Raw genomic sequence first — 17,521 nt, forward strand, 5'->3', positions numbered from 1 at the left:
TGATGGTTAATGCAACAGCGAGATAAGCCATTGAAAATGTGAAATACTGGTACATTAATAAGCAGTGAAATAGCCAGAATGTTGAATGCAAGAATGCAAACGTGCATGTATAGTGTTGTACAGGCGCCGCGTGTCCGTTTCCAGGATGGAGTTCAGTGAATGTCGCACTTGATGGGTCAGTACAGAGGCGGTTAATGCTGGTTGTGGATGACGCTGGAGTTGTCGTCTGATGATGTCTCATATGTGTTCGACTACAGACAGATTGGTGATGAAGCAGGCCAAGGCAACATGTCGACACTCTGTAGAGCATGTTGGGTTACAACAGCGCTATGTGGGCAAGCTTTGTCCTACCGGAAAGCACCTCTTGGACTGCTGCTCATAGAAGGCAGCACAAGAAGTCGAATCACCAGACTGACGTACAGATCTAAAGTCAAGGCGCTTTAGACCATCACAGAAGTGCTCCTACTGTCTTACGAAATTGCATCCCAGGTCATGACCCCACGTGCAGGTGCAGTATGTCTAGCACGCAGACAGGTTGGCAGTAGGCCCTCAACTGTCCTCCTAAACAACACACGGCCATCACTGTCATCGAGGCAGAAACAGTCTTCGTTAGAAAACAGACCAGAACTGCATCCTGGCCTCCAATGAGCTCTCGCGTGACACTGCTGAGGTTGCAACTGGCGGTGGTTTGGGGTCAGCGGAATGCACGCTGCAGGGAGTCTGGCTTGGAGCTGTCCTTGAAGTCACCGATTTGTAATAGTTCGTTCGTTCACTGTGGTGCCAACTGCTGCTCGTATTGCTGCTGCCGAAGCAGCACAGTGTGCAAGAGCCATATGCCGAACCCGATTGTCTTCCCTCTATGCAGGTAGGTTGCTCGATTTGCTGTGGGGGACGACGCTGGAGGGGACCAAACAGCTAGGTCGTCGACCCCATCAGATTGGGGAAGGCTGAGGAAGTAAGTCGGCCGTGGCCTTTCACAGGAACAATCCTAGCATTTATCTGAAACGATTTAGGGAAATCCTGGAAAACTAAATCAGGACGGCCTTCCGAGTGCGATTCCAGTGTGCCAAACACTGCTCCACCGCGCTCGATTTTCCTCTCAGTAATGCCACGTTGCCGTCCTGAGGTCGCTCATCTTGGGACCGCAAACTCTCGTGACCACTGATGCCAGCAATCAAGCAATCATGTACAGCGGCTACAGCTCTGCCTTCTTCAATATCATAGAAGGAACATCCAACTTGTCGTAGCCTTCTCACAACGTGTCTTTCACAAACGGTGAGGTATTGATAATGGTCTCTTCGTCGTCTTCAAGGCATTCTTCACTAATTTCAACTGACGACGTCCAATCTCAGTGGTAGCTAAACTCACGACCGTTACAGCGTGCATCAAAAGCAAATCTGATTTGCACGCTCATAGTGAGAGCCACTCGTATCCTATAAGTACGAAATTTAAATAGACATCACTTTCAGATGTACATACCAACTTTCGTTTATGTAGCACAGCACCTTCTAGGTGTCGCGATTTTTTCCGTCATTGTGTGTCAGTAATATTTGCACTTGTAATACTTTGGAAAATATACACTACTGGCCATTAAAATTGCTACACCACGAAGATGACGTGCTACAGACGCGAAATTTAACCGACAGGAAGAAGATGCTGTGATATGCAAATGATTAGCTTTTCAAGGAATTCACACAAGGTTCGCGCCGGTGGCGACACCTACAACGTGCTGACATGAGGAAAATTTTCAACCGATTTCTCATACACAAACAGCAGTTGACCGGCGTTGCCTGGTGAAAGGTTGTTGTGATGCCGCGTATAAGTAGGAGAAATGCGTACCATCACGTTTGCGAGTTTAATAAAGGTCGGATTGTAGCCTATCGTGATTGAGGTTTATCGTATCGCAACACTACTGCTCGCGTTGGTCGAGAACGAGAACCAATGACTGTTAGCGGAATATGGAATCGGTGGGTTCAGGAGGGTAATACGGAACGCCGTGCTGGATCCCAACGGCCTCGTATCACTAGCAGTCGAGATGGCAGGCATCTTATCCGCATGGCTATGACGGACCGTGCTCGATCCCTGAGTCAACAGATGGGGTCGTTTGCAAGACAACATCCATCTGCACGAACAGTTCGACGACGTATGCAGCAGCATGGACTATCAGCTCGGAGAACATGGCGGCAGTTACCCTTGACGCTGCATCACAGACAGGAGCGCGTGCGATGGTATACTCAGCGACGAACCTGGGTGCACGAATGGCAAAACGTCATTTTTTTGGATGAATCCAGGTTCTGTTTACAGCATCGAGATGGTCGCATCCGTGTCTGGCGACAACGCGGTAACGCACATTTAAAACTTGTATTTGTCATCGCCAAACCGGCGTATAACCCGGCGTCATGGTATGGGGTGCCATTGGTTGTTATATGTCTCGGTCACCTCTTGTTCGCATTGACGGTACTTTGAACAGTGGACGTTACATTTCAGATGTGTTACGACCCGTGACTCTACCCTTCATTCGATCCCTGCGAAACCCTACATTTCAGCAGGATAATGCACGACCGCATGTTGCAGGTCCTGTACGGGCCTTTCTGGATACAGAAAATGTTTGACTGCTGTCCTGGCCAGCACATACTCCAGATCTCCCACTAACTGAAAACGTCTGGTCAATGGTGGCCGAGCAACTGGATCGTCACAATACGCCAGTCCCTACTCTTGATGAACTGTGGTATCGTGTTGAAGCTGCATGGGCAGCTGTACCTGTACACGCCATCCAAGCACTGTTTGACTCAATGCCCAGGCGTATCAAGGTCGTTACTACGGCCAGAGGTGGTTGTTCTGGGTATGGATTTCTCTGGATATATGCAGCCAAATAGCGTGAAAATGTAATCACATGTCAGTTCTGGTATAATATATTTGTCCAATTAATAGCCGTTTATCATAGCATTTCTTCTTGATGTAGCTGTTTTAATGGCCAGTAGTGTAAAGAATAGCCGTTTATCATCTGCATTTCTTCTTAATGTAGCAGTTTTAACGGCCAGTAGTGTAAAACTTTGAAAAAGACTAAATCATTTATAGTAGGCGTGCACTGAAAATAAGCATGACAAAAGGTCAAAGTGCAGTGAGTATGTAGCAGAGCTACAGGGTTCTGCCAACGTGATCACAGTGTAACACTATGTACTTAGTGATTTTTACTAACACATAGACCGCACGTGACAGCGGAACTCTACCGGGCAGCTGTTGATAATCTGAAACTTGTCCTCCCGCCCAGCTCCTACTCATCCCTCCCCTCCGCCTTCCCGTCACCAATTCGTCCGAAGATCAATCCACGGAACGGTTCTGTCCTGCTTTTATTAGCCTCGAAACGCGCGCGCATTATGTTTTGGACCTCAAATTGAATCTCACGCTAGTTTTTCCCAACACCTCTTGTCAAAAGATCCTTTCAGAAAGTTCTCCTCACTGTTTGTCAGAAGCGCATTGGCACCGTCCGTAACTACCTGCTGACACAAAAAGCTGTGTCGAAGATTTTCCCGCCCACCTGCCCCATACAAAAGGGACCCGGCGCCATTGTTCGCACGGCTACCCGGCCGGGTCTCACCCACACAACAAACACGCCGGATCGCCACAGGAGCAGATGCCGGAGGCTACAAATAGGAGCAGTCCGCTTCCCAACAAGAGGCGCCCGGAGGGGACGCCTATGTGGCTAGTTAGGATTTCCTACAAGAACAGTTTCATGTCAGCGCACACTCCGCTGTAGAGTTAAGATCTCATTCTGGAAGAACAGTGGAGTTCGAAATATCCGAAGAAATGTCCTGGTCAGAAAGCGAGACATAGTAACATCACTGTCTAAGGTCAGCAATCACGACAGCCGGCCGAAGTGGCCGTGCGGTTAAAGGCGCTGCAGTCTGGAACCGCAAGACCGCTACGGTCGCAGGTTCGAATCCTGCCTCGGGCATGGATGTTTGTGATGTCCTTAGGTTAGTTAAGTTTAACTCGTTCTAAGTTCTAGGGGACTAATGACCTCAGCAGTTGAGTCCCATAGTGCTCAGAGCCATTTGAGCCAAGCAATCACGACACTCACAGCTGTGAAAATTATTACTGTGTGATAGGTGGAGCGACAGTAGCGCTCCAAGCGGTCGTCTGTTAATTTTTTATGCGCCAAAACATAAATACTTCGTAAATTATTTTTCTATGTAATTTACAATTTAGTATTAAAATATTAGTAAACTATCAAGAGAAACTGTAGAGCCGCCACAAATCGTATGTGACTTTTTCTTTATTTTGATGTTTCACTCGACCAACCCGAGTATCTTAAAAACTGTAGTAACACAATGTGTTAATCCATCATACTATAACATAAATTCACAGATTCAACTTACAGCGTGGTAACTTACATTACACAGCCGAGAGCCACACGTTACACATATTAGGCTGTGTGTAACGCCGCCATAATATATAAAATGTAGAAAGTTGGTTGACTGTGAAATAAATGAAAACACAGCCGAAACTCATGAATGAAATGATGAAATGACATCAGCTACAACCTTACAAACATATTTTCATTTGTTTTCATGTTGTCCCATATTTCTTTTCATCGCCTTGTGATATGATTCAGCTACAAAACAAAATGATCTTTTTTTCGATACTTGCAGGCAATATATTTTAGCGTATGCATGCTTTTATTCATCTGCCTCTTATTTCTGTGGTTCTCTAATCTTGTTATCGTAGGCACTTATAAGATTTCTGGGTTATTTCATCGAATAAATTAGCAAAAAATATGCAAACAGACTGCGTTTCCTCATGTGAGCGAAAATCCAGGCATGAAATAGCTCACATATCACGCATCATATCATTAAAATGTAACACGTATATTCTCGTAGTTGAGGCGGAATTAGAATGTCCTCAATAGCTTCTGCTGTCTTTATTGACTTCAAAAATGGTTCAAATGGCTCTGAGCACTATGGGACTTAACATCTGTGGTCATCAGTCCACTAGAACTTAGAACTACTTAAACCTAACTAACCTAAGGACATCACACACATCCATGCCCGAGGCAGGATTCGAACCTGCGACCGTAGCAGTCGCGCGGTTCCGGACTGCGCGCCTAGAACCGCTAGACCACCGCGGCCGGCTTATTGACTTCCGAAAAGTCTTGGATACTGTTCCGATCAGTCGACTGGTAACAAAATACATGCATATGAAATACCGGAAGGGGTATGCTATCATTTTGACACCCATTACGGCGTTATTAATGAGGAGATGTCGTAAGAATTGCAACAGTCTTACAGTGTTCTGCAAGCAAGAGCGTTAATGTCCGTGATGTCCAAACTACACCAAAAGAAAAAAGTGTTTTCATCTCTCTCGGGATGTTTGTAAACGGCTTACCGTATTCGGGGAAATGACTTCGTTAAATAATTGTTGCAGTAGTAAAGAATACTTCCATGCTGAAACTTACACCTATATTTAAAAACGAATTGCAGTATTGATTTAACAGAAGAAATATGGAAGATTTAAGGATAAGCTGCATTATTCAGTATGGGTTTTGCAAAATTGGTTAACTATCTCAAATCGTAGATGCTAAGGCAAATGTGCTAAACTGTAAAGAATCTTAATCTCAAAATGTCAAACTCTGTACCAGTACGGGTCACAGTGATTCCATCTTGTAACCATTATTATCATTATTGATCATTTGGTGCGTTCTGTCCGTCCATAATCGAACTCGCCACCTTCTCTTTGGTTCTTCTAAAGATTGGCTTTATTTTTGTAATAATGTTGTACATTACTGTTTGGAGAAAGTGAAACACCAAGACCGACCGATATGATGGCAGCGAAATTTATTCCACTGATTAAGGACATGACACTACGCAAATGATTAGCGTTACAGATCTGTGCATGCTCTGTGACTGTGGAAATTTATCGAGCCAGGTGGCGTAGTGGTTAGCACACTGGACTCGATTTCGGGAGGACGACGGTTCAATCCCGCGTCCGGCCATCCTGACTTAGGTTTTACGTGATTTCCCGAAATAGCTCCAGGAAAATGCTGAGATGCTTCCTTTGAAAGGGCAAGGCCGACTTCCTTTCCCGTCCTTCCCTAATCCGATGAGACCGATGACCTCGCTGTTTGGTCTCTTCCCCCAAACAACCTAACCCAACTGTGGAAATTCAGTACATAGTAGCGCTACCACGTGCGGCAATCAGAGCCGCTAGACGTCATGGAATTAAATCAGAGAGACCCTGGATATGCTGCTGGGGAATACTCTGCCACGTGGTTTGTAGGCGCGTCCACAAAGCATCAACTATGGCTGCTGGAGGACCTGAACGAAGCAATTGCCGACTGACCATTTCCCACATATGTCCGAAGGGTGAAGTTTCAGCGAACGGGCACGCCATGGAAGCGGTAGTACCCTTAGTGCATCGAACAAGGCTTACACGTTCCTCGCCACATGCGGTCGAGTATTGTCCTGTTGAAGTATAGCATGTGGAACGGCGTGCAGGAGGGACATTGCCTTGGGCTGTAAAACCACCATGATGTAACGGTAGCTGTTCAGATTGCCCTCACGACGTCGGAGGCGAAAAGACGTTTTATAGGCAATGGCACACCAAACCGTCACACTTGGCGTTTGTCCGTAGTACTACTCAACAACGAAGCCAGTCCATTTTTGCTCACTACGTCGACGCCGAACGAGTAAGCAGCCATCACCATAGGACAAGTTAAAGCAGTATTCATCCGAAAACACTACGTTTTGCCACCCAGCACGCAACTGGCGGTGTTCAGGGCCCATTGCAGTCGGCGGCATTGGTTCTGATCAATGGAATCCGACGCAATGACGTGCGTTCCACCAGTTCAGCCCGTAGAAGTCGCCTTCGTATCAACCAGGCAGGCAGGTCCACACCCACTGTAGTGGTCTGAACGTCGCTTAAACACTGTGACCGCAGTTATTCTGTCCATTATGATCAAGTAGTGGTAAGATAGAGGTCATCTTGTGCTGTGGTCACGTAGTATAATCCATTATGATCAAGTAGTGGACAAGATAGCGGTCATCTTGTGCTGTGGTCACATTGTATTGACCAGCACCCTGTCAACGTTGTGACCGACCCTCTTCTCTCCACTGGTTCCACACACGCCTCACTGCTGAAGCAGCGTGCCCTGTACAAGTCGCAATGTCATCCAACGGCAGATCCACCTCCCGGAGAGCAATCATTCGGCTCCTTTCGAAATCACTTACCGAGTGAAAAGTTCAGTGGGACTCGTTTACACGTTCCAGTTCGTATAATGGCTTCACACCAACTGAGCTTTGCATAAGACTGACCTGTCTGGTCACACAAAAGGGGACGCTGTTGGCCCTACGTTCACGTCTCTGGCATTTAAATCACAGACCATGGTTCCACTGTTCTACTCGTCCTCTTGTAGTAGCCTGTGGCAGACCAATGCTTCTGAGTGTTTCACTTCTTACAAACAGTAGCATAGTTATTAATGTGTTTATCATTCCATCTACATATCTCTGAACTTTCTCATTTCACAGGCTAGAATTATCCGTTCATTTTTCTTCCTCAAAACCGAGCTTCCCCTCCTATGCCTGCTATTCCCTTGTAAGTAGGCTGTTTATGTTTTCTCTATGTAAGTAGGCTGTTTATGTTTTCTCTATGTAAGTAGGCTGTTTATGTTTTCTTATTGGCAACGCTACGTAGCGCTCTGTATGAAAATCACTGGCTGTGCTGTGTGCAGTATGTGGCTAGTTTGCATTGTTGCCTGCCATTGTTGTCATGAACTGCTATACCTGGATGTGAACAGCGCGTAGCGTTGCGCAGTTGGAGGTGAACCGCCAGCAGTGGTGGATGTGGGGAGAGAGATGGCGGAGTTTTTATGATTTGTGATACTGGATGTTAATTATGAATATTAAGGTAAATACAGTGTTTGTTCTCTATTAAAATCTTTCATTTGCTAACTATCCCTATCAGTAGTTAGTACCTTCAGTAGTTTGAATCTTTTATTTAGCTGGCAGTAGTGGCGCTCGCCGTATTGCAGTAGTTCGAGTAACGGAGATTTTTGTGAGGTAAGTGATTTGTGAAAGGTATAGTTAATGTTAGTCAGGGCCATTCCTTTGTAGGGATTATTAAAAGTCAGATTGCGTTGCGCTAAAAACATTGTGTGTCAGGTTAAGCACAGTCGTGTATAAATTGTTCTAAGGGGACGTTTCATACCCTTAACAGAATATCAGTAACATACTTTTGAGAATATTTGCTTCCAAAGTCCATCACACAATTCCTCAGACATAATTTTAAAAATTTCGGTGAATTTTCTATTTCTTTGAGTTACGGTTGACGTCTCCGTCTGATTATTTGAAATAAATTGTCTGTGATTTGATTCGCTATTTCGTTTTGATCCATTGCCGGTTAAGGATGTAAAAAATATTGTCTTAATGAACGCAGTACTCATTCAACGTGAAAAATGCTTTGGTCAGTAATCACATTGGTAAGACAGAGTTGCCCTAAATTGAATTGTGGTAACATCGTAATGATTTACTGAATGTGCTCTTAATCGAAGGTGGCATGCCCTTGGCATCTTCTGAACTTTGAATCAATACGCCCAGGCAGCTGTAGAGGGACCTATCTTCAGCCTACCACTGACTTCGAACCGATATCCAGCTTGACTTTTTCACATTAGCATACCTGAGGTGAAAGAAGCGATAATCACAACACATGATCCTACGTTCAACTAAAACCCAGACTTATTTATTTGCATTCTTAAGCTTACCTAACTAGTACCCTAGTCACAAGATCTCTTGAGCATCTAACAATGGAAATTTGAACCTTTGTCAAGTTTATTAATTTTACTGGGTTTTTATATATGCAGTGTTATTTGTGCTTGCTATTGTATTACGTTATTGGAATAGAGGCTTCGAGCACCTCTTAGTATATGTTAGAGATCTACTCTGGTTGCTAGTAGGCCTCAGAATCGGTCTTTTCTTCCGACTTATAACTCGCATAATGAGTACTAAAGAAACATTAGAGAAACGATGTCGTAAAAGGGCAATTGCCGATAATATTTCTTCCCAGCACCTTCTTCTTACGGAACACAAAGGGAAGACAATGATTTAGGTTCACCAACTACCCTCAATCACCTGTCGAATGGTGGTTTCCGAAATGCAGTCGTAGATGGAGATAATTTTTTGGGGGAGAATGGGTGGAAGGGGTTGTGTCTGACCGGTATGGCGTGACCCTCCTCGACTTACTCTTTTGTGACAAACTCTTCATTTCAGTGTAGCTCTTACATCCAACGTCCTCATTTGTTTGTTGTATATCTTCCAATCTCTGTCTGCCTCTACTGTTATCATTCTCTTCACGTTTCTGCGGTGTCATGCAAGTTAGTCACGTATGTCTAACTCAGGTCTTGTCATCTTGTCCGTTATTCTTGTCAGCATTTTTCCTTTCCTAGTAGATTCTGAGGAGTATCTTCTTATTTCTCGTCTTATCATTCAACACAATATTCCATATCTTTTCTTCCAGTTGCCACCAATGCATTAAATGCGAACATTTCAGGTTAGGCTTTACCGTGACTGCTATTGACATTAAATGAAACAAGAAGTTTACTGTTACCAGTCACTGGTGACTGCTAACAGTAAATTTGTTGTTTAATTTAAAGCCACAATGCTTGCGGCGCACCCAACGCTTTTTCTCAAGAAATTCTTCCACCGATTAAAGCTGGTGTTTCATACTTCTTTTGGCCATAAATGCCGTGTTGTATACATGAAAGAAGCCTGAAGATACTGACAGGTTTCAGATAGATTATCTAATGGTAAGACAGAGATTTAGGAGCCAGGTTTTAAATTGTAAGATATTTCCAGGGGAAGATGTGGACTCTGACCACAATCTATTGGTTATGAACTGTAGATTAAAACTGAAGAAACAGCAAAAAGGTGGGAATTTAAGGAGATGGGACCTGGATAAACTGACTAAACCAGCGGTTGTACAGAGTTTCAGGAAGAGCATAAGGGAACAATTGACAGGAATGGGGGAAGAAGTACAGTAGAAGAAGAAAGGGTAGCTTTGAGAGATGAAGTAGTGAAGGCAGCAGAGGATCAAGTAGGTAAAAAGACGAGGGCTAGTAGAAATCCTTGGGTAACAGAAGAAACATTGAAATTAATTGATGAAAGGAGCAAATATAAAAATGCAGTAAATGAAGCAGGCAAAAAGGAATACAAACGTCTCAAAAATGAGATCGACAGGAAGTGCAAAATGGCTAATCAGGGATGGCTAGAGGACAAATGTAAGGATGTAGAGGCTTATCTCACTAAGGGTAAGATAGATACTGCCTACAGGAAAATTAAAGAGACCTTTGGAGAAAAGTGAACCACTTGTATGAATATCAAGAGCTCAGATGGAAAGCCAGTTTTAAGCAAAGAAGGGAAAGCAGAAAGGTGGAAGGAGTATATAGAGGTTCTATACAAGGGCGATGTACTTGAGGACAATATTATGGAAATGGAAGAGGATGTAGATGAGGATGAAATGGGAGATATGATACTGCGTGAAGAGTTTGACAGAGGACTGAAATATCTGAGTCGAAACAAGGCCCCTGGAGTAGACAACATTCCATTAGAACTACTGACGGCCTTGGGAGAGCCAGTCATGACAAAACTCTACCATCTGGTGAGCAAGATGTATGAGGCAGGCGAAATACCCTCAGACTTCAAGAAGAATATAATAATTCCAATCCCAAAGAAAGCTGGTGTTGACAGATGTGAAAATTACGGAACTATTAGCTTAATAAGTCACGGCTGCAAAATACTAACACGAATTGTTTACAGACGAATGGAAAAACTGGTAGAAGACGACCTCGGGGAAAATCAGTTTGGATTCCGTAGAAAAACTGGAACACCTGAGGCAATACTGACCTTACGACTTATCTTAGAAGCTAGATTAAGGAAAGACTAACCTACATTTCTAGCATTTGTAGACTTAAAGAAAGCTTTTGACAATGTTGACTGGAATACTCTCTTTCAAATTCTAAAGGTGGCAGGGTAAAATACAGGGAGCGAAAGGCTATTTACAATTTGTACAGAAACCAGATGACAGTTATAAGAGTCGAGGGACATGAAAGGGAAGCAGTGGTTGGGAAGGGAGTAAGACAGGGTTGTAGCCTCTCCCCGATGTTATTCAATCTGTATATTGAGCAAGCTGTGAAGGAAACAAAAGAAGAATTCGGAGTAGTTATTGAAATACATGGAGAAGAAATAAAAACATAAAGGTTCGCCGATGACATTGTAATTCTGTCAGAGACAACAAAGGACTTGGAAGAGCAGTTGAAAGGAATGGACAGTGTCTTGAAAGGAGGGTATAAGATGAACATCAACAAAAGCAAAACGAGGATAATCGAATGTAGCCGAATTAAGTCGGGCAATGCTGAGGGAATTAGATTAGGAAATGAGACACTTAAGGTAGTAAAGGAGTTTTGCTGTTTGGGGAGCAAAATAACTGATGAAGGTCGAAGTAGAGAGGATATAAAATGTAGACTGGCAATGGCAAGGAAAGCGTTTCCGAAGAAGAGAAATTTGTTAACATCGAGTATAGATTTAAGTGTCAGGAAGTCGTTTCTGAAAGTATTTGTACAGCGTGTAGCCATGTATGGAAGTGAAACATGGACGATCAATAGTTTAGACAAGAAGAGAATAGAAGCTTTCGAAATGTGGTGCTACATAAGAATGCTGAAGATTAGATGGGTTGGTGTTGATTAGGATTGCGGAGAAGTTTGTGGCACAACTTGACTAGAAGAAGGGATCGGTTGGTAGGACATGTTCTGAGGCAACAAGGCATCACCAATTTAGTATTGGAGGGCAGCGTGGAAGGTAAAAATCGTAGAGGGAGACCAAGAGATGAATACACCAAGCAGATTCAGAAGGATGTAGGTTGCAGTAGGTACCGGGAGATGAAGACGCTTGCACAGGATAGAGTAGCATGGAGAGTTGCATCAAACCAGTCTCAGGACTGCAGCCCACAACAAAAATAACATGCCGTGTTTACCTGTGAGTCTGCTCTTTCTCTTGCTTCGTCAGTCACTTATTACTGTAATTCACAGATTGCAAAGTAACTTCATAACCTGTACTTCGTGGTCTCCAATTTCAAGCCGGCCGGAGTGGCTGTGCGGTTCTGGGCGCTACAGTCTGGATCCGAGCGACCGCAACGGTCGCAGGTTCGAATCCTGCCTCGGGCATGGATGTGTGTGATGTCCTTAGGTTAGTTAGGTTTAATTAGTTCTAAGTTCTAGGCGACTGATGACCTTAGAAGTTAAGTCGCATAGTGCTCAGATCCAGCCATCCAATTTCAATGTTAAGTTTATCAAAAACCTCATTTCTACTACTGTTTATCAATCCCTGGGACATACAGACGTGTCAATGTTAACCATCGGCCATTATAGTGAGAATGTGAGTAAGTGCGACTTGCTGAGTGGTGTCTTGCACTACACGTGTTCTCTCGGACTGCACCGCAGATAGAGTTGTAGAACTCCGGAACGCCACAAAGGCAGGGCGACTCGCCACGTGTCGGTGCTGAACACTCTTCTAGGTGCCGTCCGGGTAGGATAATGGCCGGCAGCTACTGTGTGACAGTTGTCTCAATAAGAGGTCCGGCCGCAGGTAGCACTGCCTCTTACCTGGAGACATCGCCAGTCCATTACCAGCAGCGGAACCACTTAGGTCCCGGCCGTACTCAGCTGATAAGCGCTCCGGAGGGCCATCACTCCGCTGACGCGACTAATAGGTGCACTCTACTCGTAATTAGTGTCCCGTATGTGGGGTGGGGGGAAGGAGTGGCGGAGGGAGGTGGGGAGGTCAGCTACTGGACAAGCGACGCTCCTCGGAGCGAACCAGGCTATCTCTAGTCGGACGACGTTTGCCCCGTATTGCCCCCGTGTCACAGCAGGGCAAAAGAAAGACTCGAAGGGGGCGGTTGTCGGAGCAGCAGACACGCCGTCGATGGCGGCCACTCCTAATCCGGCGTGATGGGCGGAAAAGCGGCCCACGTCCAGTAATCTCTCCGGCGTTTCTTAATTAGAAGAACGCGGCTTGCCGCAAGCAAAAGCATGATCCTTCCAATTGCGTATGCGGAGCACGTAGAACGATAGCGACCCCTAATGTACTATCGCAGTTTGTCCGATGTGCAGCGTAAAGGGGAATAGGATCCAGAGACGAAAAAACACTTTCAAAAGGAACCTGCCTGCTTCCTTAATTAATTTAACCACTTTTCGATAAAATTGTTCTGAATGTGTGAAAGCGTCATATGTGACGTTTCGACTGTTATTGTAGCCAGCATTCATCAGTCGACATCCTGATGAAGGCTGGTAACAGTGGCTGCCGAAACGTCGGCAGTATAACCATGTACGACTCGATAACACATGCATAAGGTTTTATTTAAAAACGAGTGGAACGGATCGGAAATGGCGCCAGGCTTTCTATGAAAAGTAGTTCTCCGTCTCTGAATCACTACTAACTCTGATAAATTCGCTTGCAATAGCAGCCGAAAAATCGATATATCTATTACATACCACGCGGTCATCATACGACGTGTTTGAGAAAAGTAGACTGACAACACTCCTAGCGATCTAACAACGCTGTGTTATTCTACCTGTGTACACCCATATGTTCATCCCTTCCAGATAGTCAGAGTTTCAGCTCCTTACACCCATCACTTGATTTTTAAGAACGCCATCAGCGAAGCTATGTTTTTGTTGTGTGTTAAGAAAATGGAACAATGGAATTTAGAGTAAGGTTATGCTGTCAAGTGTTAAAATTCGAGAATCGGCGGTTGTGATCTTTGTGAAGTTGAAGCAGTCCTAAGGTAACATTCCTTATCAAGAGTACAAGTATTTCGTTCGCACAAATCCATTTTGGAAGACTGATAACACGTTGAAGCTGAACCTCGCCCCTGGAGACCTTCAACTTAAAAAAAACGACGAAAACGTCGAACGCGTGCGTGCTCCTGTGAGATCAGACCGACGTATGACATAAGAATGATGGGTGACCCTTATACGTACGTAAACATTTTTTTCCGTACGTAAAATTTTAACCAAGTTTTGCGTATGTGAAACGTTTGTGCCAAAATTGTGCCGAAAAGCCTCATAGTTAAACCGAGGGAAAATAGAAGAAACGTGTGCGTTGATCTTCTTGGGAGGATTGCCAATGACCACGAATAGTTCAGTAAAGTGAGAAGTGGCACACTGAGACATCTCCTAGAGCGAAAAGTCCAGAATTTGTTCCTCCATGACAAACAGTCAGCTAAGTGTTTTACAAATTTGTCCTTGAAATGCTCAGGAAAACGGCAAGCTAAATGAGACTGGACATTCAAAACAAGTGGATGCTGCATCAAGACAACGCCCTATGTCACACGACCACTTCTACACGGAATTTTTGATCTCAAAGTACACTCCTGTTGTTCCATTGTCCCTCCTCCCCTCTCCTGTTCACCTACTCTGAGTCCTTGTGACTTTTTCTTTCCCCGAAACTGTAAACTATCTTAAAATTAATTCATTTTGGGCTTCAGGAGAACATTCAAAAGAATGTGATCGACATGTTAAAGATGTTACCAATTGAAGAATTTCAGCACTGCTACCAGGACTGTGAAGAGCAACTCGACTATGTGTAGCTGTCGAAGGGAACTACTTTGAAGAGGATAATATTTTTGTTTGAAAAAAAAAATTTTAGATAAAAAAATCTTCTCATTACTACTCTCACATACCCTGTACGTAAGAGTACTGTATGAAGTGAGGTTACTGTACTGCCTGTAAGGACAAAATCAAAACCGGACTGTTACGTGACTATTGCATAATGCTGTTTGTTTACATTCTACTTAAAGAGCAAGACGTTAATTTTAAACCCGTTACTTTCTGCTTCACTTTTATTAGTTAATATCGTCATTGGTGAATAATTGCTTCTGTTCCGAATGCAAACCGAAACACATAAAGGAAAGCAAATTTCCTTGTGATAGGCAAGTACCTCACAAAATGGTTGGTCCAAATGGTTCAAATGGCTCTGAGCACTATGGGACTTAACATCTGTGGCCATCAGTCCCCTAGAACTTAGAACTACTTAAGCCTAACTAACCGAAGGACATCACACACATCCATGCCCGAGGTAGGATTCGAACCTGCGACCGCAGCAGCAGCCGCTCGGCCACAGCGGCCGGCTTTGCGCACACCTACATAGACAGAAATGATCATCGTAAGAATTACAAGGATTAGGTAGAGGCTCCTGCAGCCCGTTAAAGTTCTTTCAACTATCGTAATAAAATAGGAGACGTCAGAACTCACACGAAATGATTCAAGTCCGGCATAGGCAACATATGGTCACCCACAGCCTGATTCACATACTTTCTGAAGCTCGTTGGCTGCTTTGTCACGTGAGTAGACAGCAGCGCGCCTAGCATGTAAAGGCAAAACTATAGCGTAAGCGACGTTAATGTTTATGGGGCAGCCCATCGACATGAATGGCACCCCTTTCCCGACACGCCACGACAGCAAGTTATGCCGCAGAACACGGGTTTTTGAGACAATATTCATTTTATATTCAACCAATATTCAGATGTTTACACAGTGTGTGTCAAAAGTCAAACAGTTGATAGTGGATCCACAACCGATTATGCTGAGGTAGGAAACAAATGGTGCGAAATGCATATTTTTTGTGTTATGAACATACACACCGTCCACTGCACAGCAGCAATGTAGCTTATAGTAACAGTTCAAAGCGACGACCGCAACCGTCACGTGACTCTTGTGGCTCACGGGAAATAATAAAAAAAAAACGAAATAAAATAGAAACTAACTCTCATTAGGGCAGCACGTTATCAAACTGTGGCTCCCATATTCTCCGTTAGGTACCTATTCATTTCCAGTTTCTTGACATTATATTCCTCACCGAAGACATTATCATTTGAAGTTTTGTGCACGGATTTTTTCATAACCATTACTATAGTCGATAGCCACCACTAGCAGTTGTGGGTGAACATCTTACATCTGCAGCTACCCATGCTGGCAAAACGCTAAGAAAATCGATAAACGGACGTCAGCGAAGGAACCCGACAAAGAAAGCTACAGGCAATACGTCTTACCAGTCGATTCTTTTTGTATGTTACACAGAGACCTCGGTGATAAAATTAGTGACATTAGAACACACCCATATGTTTACATTCTGAAGGTCACTTGCGATATCCGTGAACAACTAAGGGTCTTGGCTATACCCCCTATGTTGTCTAGTGGAACCTAAATATAGATATAGGTGTTCGCCAGCTTTAGTGAGGTATTTTTTAAAAAAAATTTCTCGTCTCTGCCGCTTTCATTGGTAGAGCTAGTAACTGAACATATAACTATCGAAAGTGAGTATATCTCTCTTGATCTGAATTTTCCGTAGATGTTACGTGTATCCTCATATATGCTTTGCTAATCGAGTTCACATAAATTTACGTTATGAATGTAAATCATGATATTCACGAGAAGTGTTATACGATTCATGACGTACAGTAATGCCGACATCATGATACGGGAACAAAAAGAAAACAAACATAAGCATTACCCGAAAACTCAATGCTCACATCCATACGATTCTTTGTGTGTGTGTATGTGTGTGTGTTCCACTGCAAAGTGCGTTAAATCCACTTCATTTGATCCTTTTTCCGTGTATGCCTCGTTATACGTAACACTTTAATGAATAACGATACGCGAAGTTGGCGGGGTTTGTTCATTCATATCGTATCACAGATCATTAATCATGGACTTGTCGATTGAGGGTAAAAATTTACGTGTTATGATTTATTTTTCCGTATCACATTATGTCATATCATTTTAAAGCTTCACCGAACAACTGGTTTGTCGATAGATTGACATCCTAAAGCCCGTTTATGTACCGCTGACAATCTCAACCACTGACATTCGCGTCAGAACAAAGAGTGCACAAACGCAGAGCTACAGCAATGGTTTCCCTTTTCTCTCGAACAGTTGATGTTCGGTAAGTTAAAACACTATTTATTGGTTCTCGCAGCTGCGTTTACGTTTAATAGATATTAAATTTATTACTACAGTGAGGTGTACTTTCCAAATCCAACAGATTTGCAATAGTGATTTTAGTTTTACCTAGACACGATAGATCACGTCTCGGGAAACTATCTTTGTTAGAGACAAAAATGTTTGCCGACGCTAAGCATCCTTTCTTATTAGTTATTCTTGTGAGAGGTGCCAGGGTGCGTTGCCTCGTGCGTTGTCTTTAATCCTGTCATCTGATCCCTAAAAGGGGATCAAATGGTTCAAATGGCTCTGAACATTATGGGACTTAACATCTGAGGTCGTCAGTCCCCTAGAACTTAGAACTACTGCACGAGGCAGGATTGGAACCTGCGACCGTAGCGGTCGCGAGGTTCCAGACTGAAGCGCCTCGAACAGCTCGGCCACACCGGCCGGCCAAAAGGGGATCATTTCAAAATAATTGAAGTGTCTCATTCGCTACTTAAATTCCTTTCTCCTCTTAGACACACTCGTTCTTAA

Source organism: Schistocerca cancellata, chromosome 8 (assembly GCF_023864275.1).
Source record: "Schistocerca cancellata isolate TAMUIC-IGC-003103 chromosome 8, iqSchCanc2.1, whole genome shotgun sequence".
In the NCBI taxonomy this organism is placed as follows: Eukaryota; Metazoa; Arthropoda; class Insecta; order Orthoptera; family Acrididae; genus Schistocerca; species Schistocerca cancellata.